Source organism: Chrysochloris asiatica, unplaced genomic scaffold (genome assembly GCF_000296735.1).
Source record: "Chrysochloris asiatica unplaced genomic scaffold, ChrAsi1.0 scaffold00514, whole genome shotgun sequence".
NCBI classification, from domain to species: Eukaryota; Metazoa; Chordata; class Mammalia; order Afrosoricida; family Chrysochloridae; genus Chrysochloris; species Chrysochloris asiatica.
In genome coordinates, this window is record NW_006409032.1 from 49,408 (window position 1) to 55,819 (window position 6,412).

General features: G+C 43.3%; 1 pseudogene; it reads right to left on the minus strand.

The window, feature by feature from the left end:
- Positions 1-1,782: 1,782 nt before the first annotated feature.
- LOC102818381 overlaps positions 1,783-6,412 on the minus strand; it is an 11,519-nt pseudogene continuing 6,889 nt past the window's right edge.

Below are 6,412 nucleotides of genomic sequence, written 5' to 3' on the forward strand. Positions count from 1 at the left end.
CCAGGTTTTGCTATAAGGAGCCTGAAGATTTCAAACTATGACGAATGTGGCTTGTTGAACCACAGCTTCAAATCCTGCACAGATCATACACAGTGAGTGATTCGCTAAAACCGCTCATCTAAGCTTGTTCAGAGACATCACATTTTACCTCTGAAAACTAAGTTTGGCCATAGCGTTTCTCACACATGCTAAATATGTTCTGCCTTGCAGCCAAAGAAATTCCTCAAAATATGCCTCTTGTAGATGTTTTTTGACAAAAGGAGGGGAGTGATTGATTTTGCAGCCCAGGAGCTGAGGTCCCTGGGACCATCAAGTGAGAAGATCGGAGAGTGTGACCCTACCCAGAGACGCAGTGACACCAAGGGTGAAGACAGAGACGATGTGGTGGACAGATGGAGTGGCTGGGGACACTGGATTCAGGGAAGGAGAGGAGGCACGGGCCTGTGGGGTTTATTCTTTGGTTATGTGATGAAGCATGGAGGGGATTGTGATCATTGCAATGAAATGAAATACAATAAGATGAATGTACAATTGATGTTCTCCATGTAAACCCACATAGTTCACAATAAAAAAATCCCCCCCCCCCCAAAAAAAAATGTGCCTCTTACTATTTTTCTCCTGAAGTTGGGATAAATATGGTCTTAAACGTAGTGGTTACTAATCCGGCTGCTAATTTCACCGTCAGCAGTTCAAAACTACCAGCTGTTCTGCGGGAGAAAGATGAGGGTTTCTGCTCCCGTAAAGATTTAAAGCCCCAAAAATCGATTTGAACCTCAAGGTTCAATATTCAGGGTCACTATGGCTAGGAATCGACTCCACAGCACATAACAACAACGAAAACAAATGAACATACCGGGTTCCTGGTGTGGCACTGTAGGATAAATTGTTGTTGTTGTTGTTGTTGAGTGCCATCGAGTCAGTTCCGACCCATAGCGACCCCATATAGGGTTTCCAAGGAGCAGCTGGTGAGCTTGAACCGCCGATCACCGGTGCAGGGCTGCAAACGATAAGGTCTGCAGTTAAAATCCACCAGCTGCTTCTCACAAGTCCTATACAGGGTTGTTATGAATCAGAACCGACTAAATGGCACGTAACAACAACGCCAAATGAACCCGTGTTTCTTAACTTTTCATCTATAATCATTGACGTAAAAACCAAACCTACTACTTTCCAGTCATTTCCAACACACAGCGACCTTGCAGGACAGACTAGAAGTACCCCCATGGGATTTCAAAGATTGTAACCTTTACCTAGAGCCCTTATGTGGCGCCGTAGACTAAGCACTGGACTGCTAACAGAAAGGTCAGCGGTTCAAATCCACAAGCCACTCCTGGGAAACCCTATGTAGGGTCAGAAACAACGCCACACCACTAAACAGCAGTGATCTTTACCTAAACTGACCATCACACTTCTCTAATCCAGAACAGCAAGCAGCTGGTGGGTTCCAACCACCAACCTGTCAGTCAGCAGCCAAGCGCTTCACCACTACACCACCAGGGGTCCCCACCATTAACGCGTTGTTGTTAAGTACTATCGCGTCGGTTCCGATTCATAGTGACCCTGTGGAGGGTATCCGAGGCGCAGCTGGTGGGTTTGAACAGGCGACCTTGCGTTTCAGTCCTCCCCACAAACTCCCTGTCTGCGTGATCAGCCAGCCAGGAGGAGGAGGAGGAGGTGGTGCGTTTCCACCCAGGCTCACCCGCCGCTCCCAGGAGCATGGACTGCGCATGCTCACTAACTCAGAGGTAAGCCGACGCAGCTGCTCTGAGAAGGTAGCTTTGCTTAGCGAGGAGCCCCTCGATTTACCTGGGGAGACGCGGACAGACGCAGATCCCACCCACCTCCTCCGACAGCACTGCTCGCTCGGGCCCAAGCTACGGCCCGGGCGATGGCAGGCGGGAGGACAGGGCTCTCGGTGGGCGGAGGCACCGGGCCCAGCGAGGCTCTAAGCAGCACGCCGACAGCTGAGAGGCCCGGGAGCCCGGCTGGGAGGGCGGAGAGCGCGCCTCGTAGAACCTCAGCCAGCACCAGGATAGACGTACACACCTCACTCGAGACGAGAGCGCACCAGAACTCCGCAGAGGGCAGCGGGCACTCACTTCCGCTTCCGGTCTCTGGACGCTTGCACCGAAGGAAAGGAGTTCCCAGCGCAGGGAGATGGGGAAGTGTGGCAATTTTTTAAAAAGTTTAGTTTGTTTAAGAGTAATCTGTCGTTTTCAAATTAAATGCTTCTACTAATCTCACTTCATGTTGTCCATGATTTAATTTTAAAATCCCTTTATTTTAGATTGGACTACTGTTAGAAGGGGACAGGACTTGGCTAGGTTTCATTCTGTTTTATTGATTATGGGTAGAAACCAATTCTTGGCACCTAACAATTGTAAGCAGTATGTAGTTGGTCTTTTAAAAATCCTAACCTGAAAATCAATTTGGAACTCACAAATTAATTAAAAAATAATTCTCTTGTTTACTATATACTGTTACTATTCCCACAATCTTATATTGCACTTTGTACTTAGGATAAGAATTGGACTGCTAACCACAATGTCAGCAGTTCAAACCTATCACCTGCTCCGTGGAAACACTATGTTGTTGTTGATGGGTGTCCTCAAGTCGGTTCCAACTCCATGCACAAAAGACCGAGACCTTACCTGGTTGTGCATAGTCCTCACAATCCATTTTACGGTGAGCCCCTTGCTGCTGCACTGTGCCATCTCGTGGGTTTCCCTCTTTTTCACTGACCCTCCACTTTACCAAGCAGAATATTCTCCTCCAGGGACTGGTCCCTCCTGAAAATTATGTCTGAAGTATAAGAGACATATCTCCCCATTGTGGCTTCTAAGGAGTATTCTGGCTGTATGTTTTCCAAAACAGATTTGTTTCTTCTGCAGTTCATGGTACTTTTAATATTCTTCTCCAACACCATAATTCAACTGCATCGATTCTTCTACGGTCTTCCTCATTCATTGTCCAACTTTCACATGCATATGAGGCTATTGAAAACACCATGGCTTGGGTCAGGTGCACCTTAGTCCTCAAACTGACATCTTTGCTCTTCAACCCTTTAAAGAGGTCTTGTGGAGCACATAAACCCAATGCAATAAGCAGTTTGATATCTTAACGTTGCTTCCATGAGTCTTCACAGAGGAGCCAATCAACATGAAGTCGTTTACAACTTTAATTTTTTTCTCCATTTATTATGATGTTATTTTATAGGCCCAGTGGTGAGGATTTTTATTTTCTTTACATTGAAGTGCAGCCTATACTGAAAGCTATGGTCTTTATCAGCAAGTATTTTAAGTCCTTTTCACTATCTACAAACAAGGTTGTATCATGTGTATATCGCAGGTTGTTAATGAATCTTCCTCCAATCCTGATGCCACGTTTCCCTTCATATAAATCCAGCTTCTTGGATTATTTGCTCAGCATACATTTTGTATAAACATGGTGAAAGAATATAACCCTGGTGCACACCTTTCCTGATTTTAGAACATCCAGTGTCCCGTTTGTTCAAATGACTGCCTCTTGGTTTATGTACAGGTTCCTCATGAGCACAAAGAAATGTTCCAGAATATTCATTCTCCACAATGTTGTCAATAACTTCTCATGCTCCACAGAGTCAAAAGCCTTTGCATAGTCAAAAAAACACACAGGTAGAATCTTTCTGATAGCCTCTGCTTTCACACAAGATCCATGTGACGCGTCCACAATGATACACCTCTTCTATGTCAACATCTGGATCCAGCTTGGACCTCTAGCAATTCCGTCACTGTTCTGTTGCAGTCATTCTTTAACTACCTTTAGCAAAATTTTATTCGCATGTGTTATTCATGATGTTGTCTGATTATTTCCGCATTCCATTGGGTCACCTGTCTATGGAATGAGCACTAATATGGATCTCTCACATTGACCAGATAGATAGCTGCCTTCCAAATGTCTTGGCAGAGATACGTGAGTGCCTCTAGGGCTGCATCAGTTTAGTGAAAGATTTCTATTTGTATTCCAGGATTTGCCTGAGCCCTGTTCTTGGCCAATGCCTTGGAATTCTTCCCTCAGTACCACTGGCTCTTTATCATATGCTGTCTCTTGATCATATGTTGTCTCTTGAAATGGTTGAACATCAACCATTTCTTTTTGGTACAGTGATTCTGTGTATTCCATCGTATTTTTTTGTTAGCGCTTTTATTGTGAATTCAGTAATAGTATACAGGGCAGATCATCAGTTTTGCAATCAACCAATCACATATTGTTTCATTATGATGATTACAATCCCCTCCATGTACCATCATTTAACAGTATTTGCCTCTATTTCCTCAACAGTATTTGCCTCTATTCCCTCTTTTGGATGTACACAAACACAGACAAAATGTCTATTCATCTAAACTACCATTCTGGCTTTCAAGGAGCTTTCTGGTTGTACTTCTTCCAACATAGATTGGTTTTTTCTTTTATTAGTCTATGGTACTTTGAATATTCTCCTCCAATACCATAACTCAAATGCATAAATTCTTCTATGGCCTTCCTTATTCACTGTCCAACTTTCACATGCTTACGAGGTTATTGAAAATACCATGGCTTAGGTCAGGCACACCTCAGTCTTCAAACTGACATCTTGTAGGTCTTCCTTGTAGGCATATGGGTATTATCCTGTCACAGACACATTTCATGATAGATCTTGAAATACTTTTTGATGATGAATGCTGCACCATTCCTTTTTAATTTGGCATTCCTGGCATAGTAAACCGTGATTGCCTGATTCAAAGTGGCCATTTCAGCTCATCAATGCTTTGGATATCAGTGTTTATGTGCGCCACTTCATTTCTGACAACTTCCAACTTTCCTAGATTCATATTTTGCACATTCCAGTTCCAATTATTAATGGATTATTATAGCTGTTTCTGTTCATTTTCAGTTGTGCCCCTGAGCAAAAAGGGTCCTGAAAGCTCACTCCACTCGTGTCATCAAGGTCAACTCTGCTTTGAAGAGGCAGCAGTTCCCTCAGTCATATTTTGAGTGCCTTCCAACATGAGGGTTCATGTTCGAGCATAGTATATGACCATATTCTGGTGCTATTTATCATGCTTCAGTATTTAATATTCTGGTACTATTTGACAGTGTTCACTACAATTCATAGGTTTTTGGTGGTTAAACATCCGGAAGAAGTCCACCTCTCTTTCTTCCTAATCTGTTAGTCTGAAAGCTCAGTTGAAATTGTTGGTGTACCCTACTGGTATTTAAAACACTAATAGCATAGCTCTCAGCATCACAACACAAAAGCCACCAAAGTACGACAAACTGACAGACAAGTGATGGAGACATATGATTAGTCCCAAAGAAATGGGGAATGGGCATGGGACAAGGTGGGGGTTAAGAAAAACATGGGGACGAGTCATAGGGTCATGGGGAAGAGAACCAATAATATGGGGAAGGGTGTTGATGGTATTGGTAGGGGAGCCAGGGAAATAAAAGGGGGATATGCAAGTAGGAATGGGCCCAGGGGCATGTGGAGGTTCCCCTGGGGCATGAAAAGAAATATGGGACGTTGTCCCTGGGGTGGTGAGGGGGGAATCTAGTGAAATGGGGAGTGAGTCCATGTACATGGGCAAAGGATTCAGGGACATAGGTAGTGACCTTAGGGACATGGGGAGGAAGCCTAAAGATATGGGTGATACCCAGTAACAAAGGAACAAGTGATATGGAAAGGGGATAGAGAGTTCCCAGGAATACGGACCTGTTTTCATTTCTCTTGTGTAAACACAGAATGAAATTATTAGGCTAAAGGGTAGGTATCTATTGCTCTTTATAAGAAACCATCAGACCGTTTACTAAAGTGTTTGTAGCTCCCCACTCCAGCACACACGGATGTTCTTGGTCCCGCCTCTGTACACATCCTCTTTAACCACATGAGGACCTTTTGCATTCTGTCCATCCATGAAGTTTCCATTCTCTGTGAAACTTGGTTTGCCAAGGTTTTCTTATATCTGCTACTCTCTTCTCTGTTGTTAAGTGCTGTTGAATCAGTTCCTACTTCTAGCGATTCTATATAGGGTTTCCTAGGAACAACTGATGGGTTTGAACCAATTACCCTGTGATTCAAATCCACCTTGCAGTCCAGTGTTTATCCTAAAAGAATGATTTCTATTTTATCTGGGTGTTTCTTCTTACTAATGTCCTGGCCAGAGTGGGAGTACAAGTTCATTGTCTTTATTTGAGACATTCCTATGAATGGCACTGTCCAATAATTATAATACAGGCCACATTGAAATTACAACTCTCAAGAAGTCACAATAAAAGCAGTAGCGGAAACAGGTGAATCCAATTTTAATAATATGCTTTCTTTAAATTAGTATTATCAAAATATTATCATTTCAATGTCTGGTTAAAATTTTAAAATACTGTGTGTGTGTATATA